The sequence below is a fragment of the Mercenaria mercenaria genome, chromosome 5 (assembly GCF_021730395.1).
Source record: "Mercenaria mercenaria strain notata chromosome 5, MADL_Memer_1, whole genome shotgun sequence".
Taxonomy (NCBI): Eukaryota; Metazoa; Mollusca; class Bivalvia; order Venerida; family Veneridae; genus Mercenaria; species Mercenaria mercenaria.
Genome location: NC_069365.1, coordinates 74669566 through 74689960, shown reverse-complemented (window position 1 = coordinate 74689960; position 20395 = coordinate 74669566). Strand labels below are relative to the sequence as shown.

The 20395-nt window shown below is 36.1% G+C and overlaps 2 long non-coding RNA genes across 2 annotated transcripts; both read right to left on the bottom strand.

The window, feature by feature from the left end:
* Positions 1–7984: 7984 nt before the first annotated feature.
* Positions 7985–11575, bottom strand: LOC123557640 (uncharacterized). The gene is made up of 3 exons (XR_008371195.1): positions 11270–11575; positions 10499–10638; positions 7985–8115 (listed from the first exon to the last, which is right to left on the bottom strand). It is a non-coding gene; the product is annotated as an uncharacterized LOC123557640 (long non-coding RNA).
* Positions 11576–15942: 4367 nt separating this feature from the next.
* Positions 15943–19975, bottom strand: LOC128557505 (uncharacterized). The gene is made up of 3 exons (XR_008371194.1): positions 19850–19975; positions 18810–18888; positions 15943–16303 (listed from the first exon to the last, which is right to left on the bottom strand). It is a non-coding gene; the product is annotated as an uncharacterized LOC128557505 (long non-coding RNA).
* Between the last annotated feature and the right edge of the window lie 420 nt (positions 19976–20395).

The window sequence follows — 20395 nt, the reverse complement described above, 5'->3', positions numbered from 1 at the left end:
TTGACCCCCTAGTGTCACACTGACCTTTAACCAGGGGAGTGTTGTGCTTTTCGTATTTCGGCTAGAGGAATTGACAGTTATGCTTACTTTATTAGTTTTGACAATTGGTGCGGTCTCTTTCGGAACTTGAGCTTGGCCTAATAACTGGGTTTTGGATGCTTGCATCTTTTTGCAAACTAATTTTATATCAACCCCGCTGCTGTCGGAAATGTGACCAAATTTATTGTTACGGGTTTAAGTAAGCGTGAGTGTGAAAAGACTTTTTTTTTTTGGGGGGAGAGTAGGGGTAGGAGCGGGTGAATGAAAAGAATAAAAACAATCTAAGATTTAACCGCAAAATTTAAAAAATTACCCCGTAATTTTGCCCTTTTTGATGCTTGACCCCTAAAAAATAGATGTCTGCTTTTTACCACAACACCCTTTTGAAGTTTGATGCAAATAGGGGCAGTAATACAAAATATAGTGACTTGAGAAATATTAAATTTTAACCTGTGCAAGGGTGACAGTGACCTGGGAGGCGGTACAATGACGAATTTTAAACTAAATATTCGTTGCGTTTGACAATAGGAGGGACACAAAATTAAAAAGTTATTTAAACTTTTCTCCAAGAGTAAAATGCCCTTTGGCCTGTGCGGGGTTGTGCCAACAAACTTTTTGATGAGGCAAATAAATAAAGCCATTTTTATTTTTTTTAATTTCCCAGCGGACATGAGGGAAGATGGGGCGAACGGAAAAAAGGACCCGCTGACTGTGTACTCCAAAAAACCCCTGCTTTGTACTGAGGGTTTAAATTTTATATACGTCGGGTTTAAAATTTCTAATCTTTTTAACAAGGCTTGTGTGGGGACTGTGGTGATGCCATGTTTTTGTGCCAGGACTGTCGTGGATCTACCATAATTGGTTTTTTCCCTTGCAGATACTTCTTTTTGTGAATTGAAAAAGGAAACAAATAACAATGTACGAAATACTTCAAGATGTAAAGTCAAATTAAAAAATGAACATTTTCATGCTTAGCTATTCAGAATTCAAGAAAATTGGTTTTAACAAAAAAATTTAACCCGAAATCCCGTTTCTTTTTACAATAAGGACTATAATTTTGACAAAAGAAAAGTGAGACTAAAAAATTGTACAGAGTTTCAAAGCTATTCTCATAAAAACAAGAGCACCCCCATGCGGGTGCGGGTCATTGATTTTTTTATATTAAGAAAATTGTCCACATGATTTTTTAAATCCAATTTGGGCCATATTTCTTGCAAAAAACAGGAGGAGTTAGTTTCTTCAGTACAGATAGTTAGATGGGAACACCAGTTTCAAGTTTAAAATAATAGCTTTGAGGAGAAAAATTTACTAAACTAAAACTTAAAAATAATCGAAATTTTTTATAATAGAAAAAATTGCCTACCCCTGATTTTCTTTTTCCAAAGGGGCCATAAATTTTTGCAAAAAAACAAGACAGATTTTTTTTTGCGACAGGGTCAGCTTATGGGTGAACATGTTCAAGTTTTAAAGCAATAGCTTTGATAGATTTGAGAATAGTGACCTAAACTAAAACGTAACCAAAAAATCTGATTTTCTAGTCCAAAGGGGGCAATAATTTTGCAAAAAAACAGGGGAGAATGTTTTTTTATGTACGGGGCAGTTATAATGGTAAACAAATGTTGCAAGGCCTAAATTTTTAAATAACTAGGTTTAAAAAGAGCACCGCCTGGTAGCGACGCTCTCTGACTTTGTCTCGTAAAAAAGAAATATTGTCCTACCCATGATTTTCAAAAGGGGCCATAATTCTTGCAAAAAGCAATGTAGAGTTATGGTACTTGCTGTGCAGAGTCAGATTTTAATGGCAAATTACTGCTCCAATTTTAAAAAAAAAACAAAAGTTTGACCCTTAAGAAGAAAAAGTTGACCAAACATAAAACTTAACCAAGAAATCTGATATTTTCTGAGTCCAAAAGGGGCTATAAGTCTTGCAAAAAGCAGGCTGGAGTTATGTTTCTTGCTGTATAGAGTCAGCTTTTGATGATGAACAAGTGTTGCAAGTTTTAAAGCAATATCGTTGATAGTTTTAGGAGGAAAGTTGACCTAAACACAAAATTTAACCAAGAAATATGATTTTCTAAATGAAAAAAGGGGCCATAATTCTTACAAAAAGTAGGATAGAGTACAGAGACAGTTTTTGATGGTAAACAAGAGTTGCAAGTTTCAAAGCAATAACTTTGACAGTTTAGGAGAACAAGAGCTGTCGCAGGACAGCAACGCTCGACTATTCAACAGCCTTGTAAATTGAACGAATACAAAAGTCGAAAAAGAGTATAATATAGAGCATAATTTTGTAAAAATGGAAAAAAGGGTTATGGAACCTTCACAGTGCTTATCAGCTCATAAAGTGAACAAGTGCGTGAAGTTTCAATCCTTTCCTATAAGTGGATACTGAAATACAAGCTTACATACAAAAACTTAACCAAAAACTGATGTCGAAAAAGGGGCATAATTTAAAAACAAGAGCTGTCTGAGGACAGCAACGCTCGACTATTCAACAGTCTTGTCTCTTGAATGAATACGAAAGTCGAACAAGAGCACCGCCTTGCGGGTGCTGACGCTCATCTGATTTTTTTTAGTGTAATAGAAATATTGTCCTACCCATGATTTTCTAAGTCTAAAAAGGGCCATCATTCTTGCAAAAAGCAGGATAGAGTTATGTTTCTTGATGTACAGTGTCCACTTACGATGATGAAAAACTGTTGCAAGTTTTAAAGCAATAGCTTTGATAGTTTATGAGAAAAGTTGACTTAAAACATAATACTCAACCAAGAAAATGATTTTCTAAGTCCAAAAGGGGCAATAATTATTGCAAAAAGCAGGATGGAGTTATGTTGCTTGCTGTACAGGGTCAGCTTATGATGGTGAACAAGTGTTGCAAGTTTCAAAGCAATAGCTTTGATAGTTTAAGAGAAAAAGTTGACCTAAACATAAAACTTAACCAAGAAACCTGATATTTTCTAAGTCCAAAAGGGGCCATAAATCTTGCAAAAAGCAGGACGGAGTTATGTTTCTTGCTGTACAGGGTCAACTTATGATGGTGAACAAGTGTTGCAAGTTTTAAAGCAATAGCTTTGATAGTTTAGGATAAAAGCTGACCTAAACATAAAACTTAACCAAGAAAACTGATTTTCTAAGTCCAAAAGGGGCAATAAATCTTGCAAAAAGCAAGATGGAGTTATGTTTCTTGATGTACAGGGTCAGCTTATGATGGTGAACAAGTATTCCAAGTTTCAAAGCAATAGCTTTGATAGTTTAGGAGAAAAGTTGACCTAAACATAAAACTTAACCAAGAAATCTGATATTTTCTAAGTACAAAAGGGGCCATAAATCTTGCAAAAAGCAAGATGGAGTTATGTTTCTTGCTATACAGGGTCAGCTTATGATGGTGAACAAGTATTCCAAGTTTCAAAGCAATAGCTTTGATAGTTTAGGAGAAAAGCTGACCTAAACATAAAACTTAACCAGGCAACGCCGACGCAGACGCCGACGCCGACGCCGACGCCGACGCCGACAACCGCTCAAGTGATGACAATAACTCATCATTTTTTTTCAAAAAATCAGATGAGCTAAAAAGGGGCATAATTTAGTAAAAAAGTAAAATAGGGTTATGGAACCTGCATAGTGCTTATCAGCTCATGACAGTGGACAAGTGTATGAAGTTTCAATCCATTCCCATTAGTGGGTACTGAGATACCAGTTTACATATAAGAATTTAACCCAAAACTCCTGAGTTGAAAAAGGGGCTAATTTTGTAAAGTGCGAAGTTGAGTGATTAACCCTTTGCACTGCATGTCATATCATGACAGATAACTATTGTGTGAAGTTTCAATCCTTTCCCATTATTGGATACTGAGACACCAGCTTACATACAAAAACTTAACCAAAAATTTCTATGTTGAAAAAGGGGCATAATTTTGTAAAAAAGCAAAATTAAGTTATGGGACCTGCTTTGAGCATGTCAGATCATGACAGTGAACAAGTGTGTGAAGTTTCAATCTATTCCCATAAGTGAGTACTGAGATACCAGCTTACATACAAAACCTTAACCAAAAATTTCTAAGTAAAAAAAAGGGGCATAATTTTGTAAAAAAAGCAAAACAGAGTTATGGAACCTGTGTAATGTAAGTCAGTTTATCACAGTAAATAAGTGTGTGAAGTTTCAATCCATTCCCACAAGTGGTTACTGAGATACTAGCTTACATACAAAACCTTAACCAAAAATTTCCAAGTCGAAAAAGGGGCATAATTTTGTAAAAAAGCAAAATAGAGTTATGGAACCTGTGCAGTGTAGGTCAGTTTATCACAGTGAATAAGTGTGTGAAGTTTCAATCCATTCCCACAAGTGGTTACTGAGATACCAGCTTACATACACAACCTTAACCAAATCGCCGACTCGGACGCCGACGCTGACGCCGACGCCGACGCATGGGTGAGTCCAATAGCTCTACCTTCTTTGAATAGTCGAGCTAAAAATGCTAATAATCGGACGTAATAGGACTAATTTGCATACGCACGCTTTGAATCGGAACAAAGTATATATTGGATTATTTTAAATCCACACAAGAGCACCATCCTGCGGGTGCAGATGTTCATCTGACTAAGTCCAAAAGGGGCAATAATTTTTGCAAAAGGCAGGATGGAGTTATGTTTCTTGCTGTACAGAGTCAGCTTTTGATGATGAACAAGTGTTGCAAAATCTAAAGATATAGCTTTGGTAGTTTACGAGAAAAACTGACCCAAACACAAACCTTAACCAAGAAATCTGATTTTCTAAGTCCAAAAGGAGCCATAATTCTTGCAAAAGGAAAATCGAATTATTTTTCTTGCTGTACAGTGTCAACTTTTGATGGTGAACAAGTGTTGTAAGTTTTAGAGCATTAGCTTTGATAGTTAAGGAGAAAAGCTTACCTAAACATAAAACTTAACCAGGCAACGTCAACGCCGACACCGATCAAGTGATGACAATAACTCATCATTTTTTTTAATCAGATGAGCTAAAAAGGGGGCATAATTCAAGAAACAATTATTGACAATGTGTGCGTGTCTACTTCGTGTTTTGATGTTTACTGATCTTGATTTGAGATGGCACACATGGTACAGGTGTTATTGTCATATTGTCAAGTCTAAAACGTTTCATTCGATTTGAAAGGAAACTGTAAAAAGGGTTGAGTACACAAGACAGTGTGACGGCTGGGTGCAAGGACGGAAGGGCAGTACAAACTCCTAATGCACCCCGGGTCTTCAACACTGAGCACAGAAAAAAAAACACGAGCTTAAAACTTTAAACTAAAGTGGACATAATTCATGAGAGATTGGCACTAGAATTATGGACCGTGTGTCATATGCTGCGGATGATGAAGAACCAGTCTTTTAGGTTTGAAGAAAACCCATTGAGTAATAACAGAGACGAAGCGAAAGTACATCAAATAGCTGACGCCGACGCAAGGGTGAGTAGGATAGCTCTCTAAATAATTCGCAATGTCGAGCTAAATAAAAATTGTTGCAGATTAAATGGCATAAAATTAATAGTAAATTAAACATTGTTTTTCACGAGAACGTATGTCCCCCACCATTTGCCACGCAGAAATTGCAAAACGCCACAACTTGAGGCCATAGTTCCAGGGAAAATCGCTGAACCATAACATTCCAACGATGAACACAACTTAGCTTGGCAGTGGTAAATCATGTGGTTTGGAGGAATTCCAACCAGTGGTATAGAAAAAGTAGCGCTGATCATAGGATTTGACAAATCAATGGTCATGAATCCACTGAAAACTAGAACTGTCACAGGAGTGACTCATACCCCCACCATACGGTCTTGTCACAGAAGAATGGCAACCATTAGAAATCTTAAAAATACTTAGTCTTTGGAGTACTTCATCCTGGGCTTCCACATATAAGTAATACTAGTATAATACTAGTATAGTAATACTAGTATATATAAAAAATCTCTAATATTAGAGATACACTGAAAGTGAATACAAAAAAAATGTCTTACCGACCCATGTTACCACAGAAAAATGTATTTACTTTTTACATAGGACTTATAATAAAAAAGTTAGAAAAATACCTAAAATATTGAAAATCTAAAAATAGGAATTCTAAAAATAGACTAATTCCTTGAATTTAAGAGGAAGAAACTCAGTACAAAAGTTAAAAGAAGGTTACTTCCCTTTGGCTCTAAACCAATCAGAATGAGATATAGTGAAAATACATCAAAATTAACCTTAAATTCTAGGTAAAAGGGGACACAATTCAAGAAAAATTAGTGTCAGAGTTATGCACCTTGTGTCACATGATGTGGGTGATGAGGTGGAACATCTATTTTAAGTCTGAATCAAATCCATTCAGTAGTAACTGAGATATAGTGAAAATACATCAAAATTAACCTTAAATTCTAAGTAAAAAGGGGCATAATTCATGAAAAATTGGTGTCAGTGTTATGCACCTTGTGTCACATGATGTGGGTGATGAGGTGGAACATCTATTTTAAGTTTGAATCAAATCCATTTTGTAATAACTGAGATATAGTGAAAATACATCAAAATCAACCTTAACTTTAAAGTAAAAGGGGACATAATTCATAAAAAAATTATGTCAGAGTTAAGCACCTTATGTCACATGATCTGGGTGATGAGGTGGAACAACTATTTTAAGTTTGAATCGAATCCATTTAGTAATAACTCAGATATAGTGAAAATACAACAAAATTAACCTTAAATTCTAAGTAAAAGGGGACATAATTCATGAAAACTTAGTGTCAGAGTTATGCACCTTGTGTCACATGATGTGGGTGATGAAGTGGAACATGTATTTTAAGTTTGAATGAAATCCATTTTGTAGTAACTGAGATATAGTGAAAATACATCAAAATCAACCTTAAATTCTAAGTAAAAAGGGGCATAATTCATAAAAAAATGGTGTCAGAGTTATGCACCTTGTGTCACATGATGTGGGTGATGAGGTGGAACATCCATTTTAAGTTTGAATCAAATCCATTTAGTAATAACTGAGATATAGTGAAAATACAACAAAATTAACCTTAAATTCTAAGTAAAAGGGGACATAATTCATGAAAACTTGGTGTCAGAGTTATGCACCTTGTGTCACATGATGTGGGTGATAAGGTGGAACATGTATTTTAAGTTTGAATCAAATCCATTTGGTAATAACTGAGATAATAGATTTCGGGACGCGACGGGACGGGACGCGACGGGACGCGACAAAACTGACTCCTATATACCCCCCTCAAACATGTTTGGTGGGGGTATAATAATTTAATCACAACATGATGATAATATGCACAACTACGTTTCACACTGATCACTCGAAATGTTTGGTGAAATTCAGCCTAATTATATACAGCAAGAAGTGTAAACATTGTAAAATATGACAAATCAAGGATCATAACTCTGCTGAAAATCACTGAATCAGAACATGCCGACGATACGTATAACTAGGCTTGGCAATGATAACTCATTTTAGGTATGGTGGAAATCTGACCAATGGTGTAAGAAAAAATGCCAAAATATCATAAAATCTGACAAAGAAAGGGCCATAACTCCTCTGAAAATCACTAAACCAGAACATGTCCAAAATATGCATAATTTGTACTTAATCCTCTTGTAACGTTTGGTGGAAATCCGCCAAATTAAAAAAGAGAAGTGGCTAAAACATCAAAACAATTGGTGAATCAAGGGTCATAATTCCACAAGAAATCATAGAACCAAAAGCTGCCGATGATATGCACAATTGGGCCACAGAATGATCGCTCTTGCGGAATTTAGTGTAAATCCATTAAGTGGTATTGAAAGAGTTGCGTGGACAAACTTTGTGACAGACGGACGGACAGTACTAAAACAATATGTCTCTCCACTACATATTGGAGGCAAAACTGCTTACAGACAGAGTCAAATATCAACAAAAAATTGTAAAAAGGTATTACCTGGCTTATATCGGACTGTCAGCTGTTGGAAACATTAAAGACAAGACGGTATGGTGATATTTGTTTTCTGTCATTGCTTCTTTTCCTTTGTCTTTCAATAATGGCAAACACTGTCTCCTTGCCTTTTAGATCTGAAATAAATCATACTTTATTGGCCTGGTGCTACAAGAGACAGTAATTCCATGAAAATCAATGAAAATATGCAGAGTAGCCCGAGGGCATTTAATTCTTTCTCTTCAAGGTTTGCTGTATGCTTGTGGTCAATATTTAAAGCAAACTCCAACGCAGTGATCTCCCTTGCCGCTTCACTCAAAGATTAGCGAAGCGGTAAGGGAGATCACTGCGTTGGAGTTTGTATTTAAACATAATGACTTGGACAATTATCAGGGAATTTATGGTTATATAACTTGTTTATACAAATTAAAATGGCTTTCTTTTCGGAAGGCCTCCTAGTTTTATTAGTCTTGATGTCTAACTTTGTGCGTTTTATCTTTATTGTTTTAGCCTTTCTGTAACAACGCTTTCCATATTTTCTTTTTGTATATAATATATTATATACATGTTATACGGCTGTATGTCATTGCGGGCATATACTATGGACGTTTTAAAGTTTCAAAATATCTTGATTTGTTTTGAATTTTGTTTAAAAAAACCGATTTTGATGGGATGTTTTCCCTTGAAAATTTCAGTCATTTTGGACACTAAAAATATCTAAAATTTCAATTCTGAAATTGATTGTTGAAATTGACTGTTTCTGGATATTTAAATGAGCATAAAGATATATTACCGTTTAAATCATTAGCAAAAATTTCGAAAAACGAGCATGCCTCGAACATAATCATGCGTTTTATCTCTAGAGAGTGGAAAATTATGTATTACAAATGCAGGATTTCTCAAGTGCCTTTAAAACCATGCAAACAAAACGAACAATGGATTTGTGTAAATTTGCAAAGGTTAAATCATTGTCGTCTGTATTTGTCGAACGATGTCAACATCATCGCTATAACACATGCTATCTAAACTGTTTGATGGAATAATACTAAATTAAAGAAGGGACAAATCTCCAGAAACATTCGAGTTGGGCAACTCCAGAAAAAAATGCGCTTGTGTAATTGAAGTTGATGATGTTTACTAAAAATTCCACTTGAATTTGAGGAGTTGAGTACAGAATGTTTTGCTGTAGTTGTGATATTTTCAAAGGCCGTAAAAGAGCCATTACTCCAGAAAAAAAAATCGTTCATCAAAATTCTGATAATATACACATATCCACTTCTTTATTTCATTTGAACTGTGCAAACTATAAGAACAAGAGCTGTCCGTAAGACAGCGCGCTCGACTTTTCTCAGTGCTTGACTCTGAATTAGAGCTTTGCCAGTAAAAAAATTCCAAGTTAAAAAGGGGCATAACTTTGTCAAAATTCAAATCAGAGTTATGGGAATTGTGTCTCCTTGTGTAGACTTTGATAGTAAATAACTATTTTGAGTTTCAAGTCAAAAGCTTTAACAGTAACAGAGATATTTGACTTTATCAAAAATTTTAACAAAAATTTCTAAGTTAAAAAGGGGCATAATTCTGTCAAAATTCAAAACAGAGTTATGCAAATTGTTTCTTCTGGTGTAGACTTTGATGGTATTTAAGTATTTTAAGTTTCAAGTCAATAGCTTTGATAGTAACAGAGATATTTGACTTTAAATATCTAAAACTTCAACCAAAAATTCTAAGTTAAAAGGGGACATAATTCTGTCAAAATTCAAATTAGAGTTATGGGGATTGTTTCTCCTGGTGTAGACTTCGATAGTAAATGAGTATTTTAAGTTTCAAGTCAATAGCTTTGACAGTAACAGAGATATTTGACTTTATCAAAAACTTTAACCAACGACGACGCCACTGCCGACGCAGACGCCGGGGCGAGTGCAATAGCTCTACTTTTTCTTCGAAAAGTCCAGCTAAAAATGACTACACCATGTTCTTTTTTAGTTGTAATGTTTCAAAGTCCAAAAATGGCAATTTCTTCAAAAGAATCGGACATAAAACTCCCGACAAAATGTACAAGTCCATTTCACGTTGATGATGTACACAAAGTTTCATTTTTATTGAAGAGAAACTGTAGGAGTTGAGCACAGAGGAAATATGACTGGCAGACGTACTGACGAACGAACAGACGGACGGAAAGTTTAAACACTATGTATGTCTCGCGGGTCTTTGACGCCGTTGATAAAACTGATCCTAACCAGTACTCGCATGTCATCAGCATATGAGACCGAAGTCAATTTTCTCTCTCATCAAGATTCGAATCGGCGACTCCAGACAACAGGTCAAATGCTCAACCATGATAACCACGTTTGCCATTTGTGTAAGCACATGTAGTTCAAGAATATATGTGGCAAACATATACAATATGTATTTGCGAGAAGAATTGTTTGCCACAATACCATGTTTTTGAAACTATTTTTAAACAGCTGCAGACAGTGCAGCTCTAACAGAGCATACATATGATCTAATATTTCACTTTACCTGAACGAAGTCTTCGTCCGAGGGGGTTTCTCTGTTGTGTACGAGGTGTGGAACAGCTGTCTACCATCAACAAGACGGGACAAATACAGAAGAAAGGTCCACCAAGGCTTGAATTCCACTATAACCATGCACTATCTTGCCTATCGAAAAGTGATGAAAATTAATATCTTACATTTACAACCGTTTGTATTGCACTATATAAAATGACAGTATCTGACACTAATAACCCCAAGAAGCAGTTCATAAATTGCCAAAAAGTGCACAAACAGAGCACGCACTTCAGTTGTTGTTTTTGTTATTTCGGCAACAAACTGCTTATCAATTTAAATCGCCTTTTATTTGTACGTTAAACAATCTAATATCAGTGTATATAACGTTGACAAATAAGTTTCAATATATATCTTATTAAAGGTTACTCTAGCATTAAGTCTTTCGCTACCTGAGTCGTCTAATTAGTAATATAAAGAACATGTGTCGTCTGCTAGAAGCAACACTAATTGTCATGCTGTGAATCTTCTTATATCACGTGGATATTATTCTTAACTGCAGATACCGAAGTTATTAGTTTGTATAAATACCACTCAATATTACGTTACTTTATAAATCTCTCAAGATGCTCAGGAAAAATTAAATAAAGTTGTTGTCACAAAACCAGTTGTCTATACCAACAGTAGCTTTCGGTGTGCTTTGTCACATTTACGTTGTTTCAAATAAATCGACAGGATTCAGTTCTCTCACCCTGGGTTTCAAACCAGTAATTTAGTAGCTTACCTTGTTGATAACGGCTGATTACCATGTAAACGCAAGGGTTCGATAGGGCTTCAATGCACATCAGGTGACCGGCTTCGTTAGGGTACAAGCAAGGTAGTTCTACTGCCACTATTGTTCCATCAACTAACTTTTTTTTCCTATTGATACAATAAAGTAAATAGCCACATTGTTTTTTTTTCTTGGGTTTCTCACCAGTACTTATTTACATCAAAGCCACGTATGGAAAGCTGGGCATTTTTTTCAACTTTCTTAAAAAAAATAAAGACACTTTTATCCTGTTTACTCTTTACTGAATAAAATTTAAAGTTCGTATAAATATGTTACAATTTGTAAAACCGCGTGTGAAATTAACATAGCGGTGATCACGAATTCGAACCCCGTCTCAAGCTAATATTGTCGAAAACCTTTGCCTGATTTAGACCACATCACTACAGTGAGTCAAATAAAGTTGTGTTGACATAAAATTACACTAATCATGAAAATCTTCGAATTTATACATCTACCAGTTAATGTAGTGTAAACACATTGAATTCTGTCATTCCCTAAACTGACTTGTATCCAAAATGCCTGATAGATATAGTAAGTCCTTACGTGTATAATCCAAGAAATTGCTTCTCGTCGGATATTTCGAGTATTTCTTCCACCAAAACCAGGATCTGTGTCCACATCCCCATGCTATTGAAATACTTCAAGTGGAAAATTGACCTTTGCTTCCTAAATGTTGAAAGTTATGCTCTGCTGACTGAATACTGGTGAACAATCATTATACAATTAACAATAATCCGGTTTAAAAAAAATGAATTAAAACTATGTAAATTAAAACAATGTAGACCTACATAATAACTAGAAAATATCTAATTTATAGAAAATATATTGAAATGAAAATGAATGTGTGTAATTTGGCTGAAAACTACACTACTAATATAAAGCTAGCAAAAGAAAAGCACTAACTGTACAGACAAATTATATACCTCAGTGCGTCCGAGAAGAGGAAGCAAGCTGCGTCGTCCACTAAACCATTGTCACATCTACAGCATGACATCTTAACGCTTGTCTGTACAGTCAACATCAGCCGCGCTATCTTCACCATCCACTAGACCATTGTGTCATCTACAATGCGACATCTTTACACCTGCTTGTATTCAACTTGAAAATTCTGCAAAGAGATGCATACAATATATTATAATATAAAAAGCAACATACGCACCTGTTCATGATAAACAGTAACCAAAATTGTGTCTGGTATCATCTTCAATATCCGTCTGCATCTTCATTTCCCCAATATTCTAGTGGAAAAAAGCAATGCAAAACAAAAGGAATAAAAAGCAGGAATAAAACAATGGCGCACGCTCCCCAGTCCAAGCTGTCATCTGCACATAATGCCTATTCGTTTTCATATATCTTGATATGTGTTTCCGGGTATCTAAAATTTGCTGGACAAGTAAAGTTATTAAAACACAATGTAATATTGAACTTATTCTAATAATTTTCTACGGTATACAGGCCGAGTAATAATACATTGGTAATGGCAGAAAGAAAAACAGCATGACGAAGAACCCAATACAACAAAGAAAACGCACCAAATACCCGTTTTCAACAAAACAATACAACCATCAAGAATAAAACCGAGAAGACCACATTAAAACCACCACTGACACCTCCATAAACACAAAAACACCACAACAAACACCACAACAAACACCACCACAAAAACAAGCAAGTAGACACTGTAAACAAATCCCTGACAAAACAGCAAACACTAAACATACAGTATTACGAAGCGAAAATATACACGATAGATTAGGTGCTCTAAGTGCGTTCAGTTATTTTGCTTTCGTTTCAGTTTTGCCTGACATTCATTTTCAGGTCTTTGCAAGGCTTAGATTATTTAAAGCTAAGCCTGTAGCACTTGATCTACAGCTGAATTTCTTTCTTTGCCAGGGCCTTGAACGTCGGTCATCAGTTTATGACATTGCCTAGATGAAAAGGTACGTTTCCATGGTAACCCTGTTGAGTGTATAGATAGAGAAATGCATGTGTAAGAACAGAAACAAACATATATAATCTTAGTATTACTTTTATACAAATTACGCATCAACGGAAAAGTAAATATACACACCCTTTATGCTCCAAAAATTTGCTGTATAACTTAGTACATCTGAACGTCGGTCATCCATTTATACCATTGCATTGATGTGGACATGCGTTTCATTGCTAAACCTGTTGTGTGTATAAGATACAGACATACATGTGTAAAAACAGAGACAAACATAACATAATGTTTCCAAAAGGAAGAAAAAGTAAACATACCTTATATGCTTCATTTCCTGTAAAACTTTGTGTATCTGAACGTCTGCGGTCCGTCTATATCATTGTCTTTATGTATTTATACGTTTCCGTGGTAACCCTGTTGAATGCATAAGATACAGAAAGGCATGTGTAAAGACAAACAAATGCATTATAGTGTTACAAGAAATTAAAAGTAAACATGCATACCATGTATTCTCCAAAATATGCTGTATATAACTTTGTAGATCCAGACGTCGGTCATCCATCTATACCATTGCCTAGATGTATGTTTCCATGGTAACCCTGTTGAGTGTATAGATGCAACAAGAGCACCGCCTTGCGGGTGCTGACGCTCATCTGTTTTTTTTCTGTATAATAGAAAATTTGTCCTACCATGATTTTCTACGTCAAGAAGGGCCATAACTCTTGCAAAAAGCAGGATGGAGTTGTTTCTTGATGTACATAGTGAACAACAGTTGTAAGTTTCAAAGCAATAGCTTGAATAGTTTAGGAGAAAAGCTGACCTAAACATAAAACTTAACCAATAAATCTGATATTTTCTAAGTCCAAAAGGGGCCATAAGTCTTGCAAAAAGCAGGACAGGGTTGTGTTCTCTTGCTGTACAGGGTCAGCTTATGATGGTGAACAAGTGTTGCAAGTTTTAAAGCAATAGCTTTGATAGTTTATGAGAAAAGCTGACTTAAACATATTACTCAACCAAGAAAACTGATTTTTTAAGTCCAAAAGGGGCAATAAGTCTTGCAAATGCAGGATGGAGTTATGTTTCTTGATGTACAGGGTCAGCTTATGATGGTGAACAAGTGTTGCAAGTTTCAAAGCAATAGCTTTGATAGTTTAGGAGACAAGAGGGCCATGATGGCCCTATATCGCTCACCTGAGTTTAATTGCTTTCTTGAAAAAAATTCTTTGCTAAAGCTAAACAAATGACCCCATGGGGTGGGGTCAATTTGACCCCGGAGGTCATGATTTGAACAAATTTTGTAGAAGTCTACTAGGCAATGCTACATGTCAAATATCTAAGATCTAAGTCTTCTGGTTTATTTTTAGAATTTTTTTGAAGATTTTCATAGGTAAAATCAAGTGACCCCTGGGGTGGGGTCAATTTTAACCACGGGGGTCATGATTTGAACAAATTTATAGAAGTCCACTAGGCAATGCTACATATGAAATATCTAAGCTCTAGGCCTTCTGGTTTATTTTGAAGATTTTTTTATGTACAGTTGAGTAACCCCATGGGGCGGGGTCAATTTGACCCCGGGGGTCATAATTTGAAAACTGTTTGTAGAAGTCTACTAGGCAATGCTACATGTCAAATATCTAAGATCTAGGCTTTCTGGTTTATTTTAAGAAAATTTTTGAAGATTTTTCTATGTAAAATCAAGTGGCCCCTGGGGTGGGGTCAATTTTGACCCCGGGGGTCATGAGTTGAACAAATTTTGAAGAGGTCCACTAGGCAATGCTACATGTCAAATATCTAAGCTCTAGGCCTTCTGGTTTATTTTTAGAATTTTTTTGAAGATTTTCCTATGTAAAATCAAGTGACCCCTGGGGCGAGGTCAATTTTGACCCTGGGGTCATGATTTGAACAATTTTAGTAGAGGTCCATTAGGCAATGCTACATGTCAAATATCTAAGCTCTAGGGCTTCTGGTTTTTGAGAAGAAGATTTTTTAAGATTTTCCTATGTAAAATCAAGTGACCCCTGGGGCGGGGTCAATTTTGACCCAGGGGTCATGATTTGAACAATGCTTCACACTAAATATCTAAGCTCTAGGGCTTCTGGTTTTTGAGAAGATTTTTAAAGTTTTTCCTTTTGGTTGCCATGGCAACCAGAATTATGTATGGAATTCAATTCTTTGAACAATTTTTAAAAGAAGACCATCCAAGGAATAACCCTGTGAAGTTTCATCAAAATTGGCCTGTTGGTTTAGGAGGAGATGTTGTTTAAAGAAAAGTGTGGACGGACGCCGGACGGACGGACGGACGGACGCCGGACGGACGGACGGACGGACGCTGGACGGTGAGCGATCACAATACCTCACCCTGAGCACTTTGTGCTCAGGTGAGCTAAAAAGCTGACCTAAACATAACACAACCGAGAAATCTAATATTTTCTAAGTACAAAAGTGGCCATAAATCTTGCAAAAAGCAGGATGGAGTTATGTTTCTTAATGTACAGGGTCAGCTTATGATGGTGAACAAGTGTTGCAAGTTTCAAAGCAATAGCTTTGATAGTTTAGGAGAAAAGCTTACCTTAATATAAAACTTAACCAGGCATCGCCGACGCAGACGCAGACGCCGACGCCGATCAAGTGATGACAATAACTCATCATTTTTTCTTCAAAAAATCAGATGACCTGAAAATGCATGTGTAAGAACAGAAATAAATATATCTATAGTGTGGCAACAAGAAAGGAAAAGTAAATATACTCACTTTTTGTACTCCAGAATCTGCCATACAACTTTGTAGATCTGAATGTCTGTTTTCCATTTGCACCACTGCCTAGATGTGGAGGTACGTCTCCATGGTAGCCCTATTGAGTGTATAGATACAGAAATGTATGTGTATAAACAGAAACAAACATATCACAGTGTGGCCTAAAGAACGGAAAAGTAAATATACACACCCTATATGCCACAACATCTGCTGTATAACTGTACATCTGGACGTCCGTCATCCATTGATACCACTACTTAGATGCAAGCGTACGTTTCCATGGTAACCCTGTTAAGTGTTAAGATACAAAAATGCATGCTTAAGAACAGAAACAAATATTAATTCTAGTGTTGCTTTCAGAAATTCCAGACAAAGACAAGAGCTGTCACTAATGGTGACAAATGCCCACCCCACCCCCGCAGCACCTTGACCTTTGACCTGGTGACCCCAAAGTCAGTAGGGGTGGTGCACTCAATCAGTACTATCAGCATGTGAAGTTTGAAGGTCCTGGGTGAAGTGATTCGCGAGTAAAGTGCCTTCAAAACTGTACATACCATCCAAATTTAAAGGCAATATCTTTAAAAAAAAAAAAACAAGAAAGTAGGTCAGTAGGTCAAGGTCACAGTCAAGTGACCCCCAATCACTTGGGGTCATCAGGTAATTATAATAAAGCAGTCTAAGAATTATCTGATAAAAGTTTTTTTAAGTATATATTTCATATAACAAGTGACCCCCAGGGCGGGGCCTCTTTTCACCCCAGGGGCATAATTTGAATAATGTTGTTAGAGGTCCACTACACAATGTTATTAACCAAATATCAAAGGCTTAGGCCTTGAACTTTCAGACAAGAAGATTGTTTTAAAAAGTTCCTACATAAATCTATGTAAAACTTGGGACCCCTAACACAAGGCCTCTTTTCACCCCAGGAGCATAATTTGAACACTTCTGTGGAGGACCATTAAGCAATGCTACATACCAAATATCAAAAGCCTAGTCCTTGCAGTTTAAGGAAAGAAGATTTTCAAAGATTTTTCCTATACATATCAGTCTATATAAAACTTAGGATCCCCGGGGCGGGGCTACTTTTCGCCCCAGGGTGACAATTTGAACAATCTTGGTAGAGAACTACAAGGTAATGCTACATACCAAATATCAATGGCATAGGTTTTGTAATTTCAGACAATTAAAGTTCTTTCCTATACAAGTCTATATAAAACTTGGGACCCCCGGGGCGGGACCTCTTTTCACCCCAGGAGCATAATTTGAACAATTTTTATAGAGGACTATAAGATGATGTCACATGCCAAACATCAAGGCTCTACACCTTGCGGTTTTGGACAAGAAGATTTTTAAAGTTTTTCCTTTCGGTTGCCATGGCAACCAGGGTTCTGCATGGAATTCAAATCTTTGAACAATTTTGAAAGGGGGTGGGGGGAGGGGCATCCAAGGATCATTTCTGTGAAGCTTGGTGTAATTCTGCCCTTTGGTTTTCAAGAAGATTTTTTAGAAAATGTTGACGGACACACGACGGACGACTGACGACGGACATTGAGCGGTCACAAAAGCTCACCATGAGTCTTTGGCTATGGTGAGCTAAAAACATGACTTTGTTAATTTAAACTTGAATGCCTCACTTACCATAAAACTGTTTAAAACTAGAGCTATCAATAAAGGTGATGAATGTACCCCCCGCATGCACTGACACAGTACATTGCAATTTGACGCACACAAGACTGCATAATTATGTGGACTGTATGTATACAGACTGTATGTATACAGTTTAGTAACAAAAAACAAAGTTCCCTAAACTATGCAGAATATTTATCTAAAAGAATGTAACATGCACCATGCACAACTAGTGTTGGTACTGATCACTTGTGTGAAGTTTCATTAAATTGTGTGCAAGGGTTTGTAGTAGCACGCACAAGATTGCATATGCAGACTGTATGTACATAGTATGTTAACAAGAAACAAAGTCAAATAACTCTGCAATTTTTGTCGCTGAAAGAACCTACATGCCCCATGCACAACTACTGTTGTACGATACTGGAAGTTTCATTACAAGATAGAAATGTGCAAGATTGTTCATGTATATAGTATGTAACAAAAAGCAAAGTCATAACTCTGCAAATTTTTTCTAAAGAACCTAACATGCCCCATGCACAACTACTGTTGTTACTGATCACTTGTGTGAAGTTTCATTAAATTGTGTCAAGGGGATGAGGAGAGATGTTGCGCACAAGATTGTGTCTATGTATATAGTATAGTAACAAAAAAAACAAAGACCCATAACTCTGCAAATTTTTTTCTAAAAGAACCTAACATGCCCCATGCACAACTACTGTTGGTACTGATCACTTGTGTGAAGTTTCATTAAATAAGAAGTCAAATGTCATGAGAGTATAAACGTGAAAAAAAATATGGTGGCGACACTAAGCATAATTGCGTCAATATAGGACAGGGGGCACAGACTAGACAGACAGACACAGACAACCTGAAACCAGTATACACACCCAACCCCACTTACAACTTTGTTGTCGGGGGGTACAAAAACATGTTTTCATGACAACATCACTTTTATTAGACAAATGACTCAAAATCAATGAAGGCAATCCATGAACAATATTACAGAATCGGTTATTCATTTATAGCATCTATATCAGAATGTAGATGTACGTTTCCATAGTAACACTGTAGATTGTATAAGATACAGAAAGGCCCGTGTAAGAACAGAAACAAATATAAATCAGTTTTGCCTTTAAAAAGTCCAGACAAAAAAGGGGAAAATACATACATTTAATATTCCATATTTGAAAAACACATTCACCCGTGATCTGTTTCTTTGATCTTGAACTTTGTCACTTGAACACAACCTAAATAGCAAGAAAACAGAAAACATAATGTTGCTCTGCCTAAATATCTCTTCATTTTTTTTATTTATTTATTTTTTTTTATGTTTTTGTTTTTGGGTTTAACGCCATTTTTCAACAGTATTTCGCTTTACCTAACCAGTGTTCCTGGATTCTGACCAGTGCAAACCTGTTCTCCGCAAATAACTGCCAACTTGCCTACATGAATCAGAGGTGGAAAACGAATGATTTTAGACACAATGTCTTTCATCAAAATTTGAAATCGTCACGGAGAACATACGCCCCCGTCACGACCCCGCGATCCGTAAACCTACCTCTCCCTATCGAGCTAAGCGTGCGGGCTTATCTCATTTTGTATTTAAAACTATTCTAAAGTATTTACTTCCATGGCAATGCCTCGACAACCAAAGGTAATACTAAAATCAAATATAGGTCAAATATTAATTTAGCTGAACATCGGTCATCCATTTTATATCATTATCTAGATTTTCGTTTTCATAGTAACCTTACTAAGGGTATGAAATACAGAAAGGGAATTTAAAACAGAAACAATATTTGTCGTAGTGTTGCGCTTAGAAATTCAAAACCAAAGTAAAAACACAAATGAACCGGCGCTTTGACCTGAAACCCCACCTCCCTCTCCACCAAACCACACCTAAACAACCCGCGTTTTAAAAAAAAATAAAAAAATATTCAATCCTTAAACACTATCAAATTATCATATTACAATCAAATAAAAGTATTTATCAAAACAAAAATATAAAAGTAATGAAAAAATACCAATACTTTTCTATTTTGTTGAAACTATTTATTTGATTGTAATATGAAATTATAGTGTTTACAGGAATTTTGAATTTTTTTTTTTTTTTGATTTTTATAAAACGGGGGGTGAAGTTGGGGTGGGGTTGGGGGGGGGGGGTCCAGGTCATGCGCCGGGCACCTGTGAGTAAGACAACATACGCACCTTTTTACGCTACAATACAACAGAAATCTGATAACACGTGGACCCATCTTTGATCTTAAATACACCACTTTATCTCTGCCACAAAGACACAACCTAAAAAGCAACAAGACTTTGTTAAACATAAATGTCTCACTTGCAATTAAAACTATCAAATTTATTTTAAAACACTTGTTTTCATTGGGAAAACACTTATACAAAAAGCTTGACAATCAGTAGAAAGACTCACAGTCTATGTAGATCAATCAAGAGCAACCAAACTTACAAAAAAAAATCAGGACTGACCGTTTTCACTTCCAGGATAAGAAAACCCTCGAGATTTGACCAAAATATTTTTGTTATTTGTCAAAATACGCTGTAAAAGCTTCAATCAGTAAGTAATAAGGAAGTTTCAAATAAACATTTTCTTCGAATTAAAATATTTGCATTTTGATGATAGACAGGGGTTGGAGCAGGAAGCTGTACCATGCGTCCCCAAAAACACTTTTTTCATGGGTGCAAGGTTGTTTGCGCGATCAACAATGTTCCCATTAAAAAAAACACATTTGT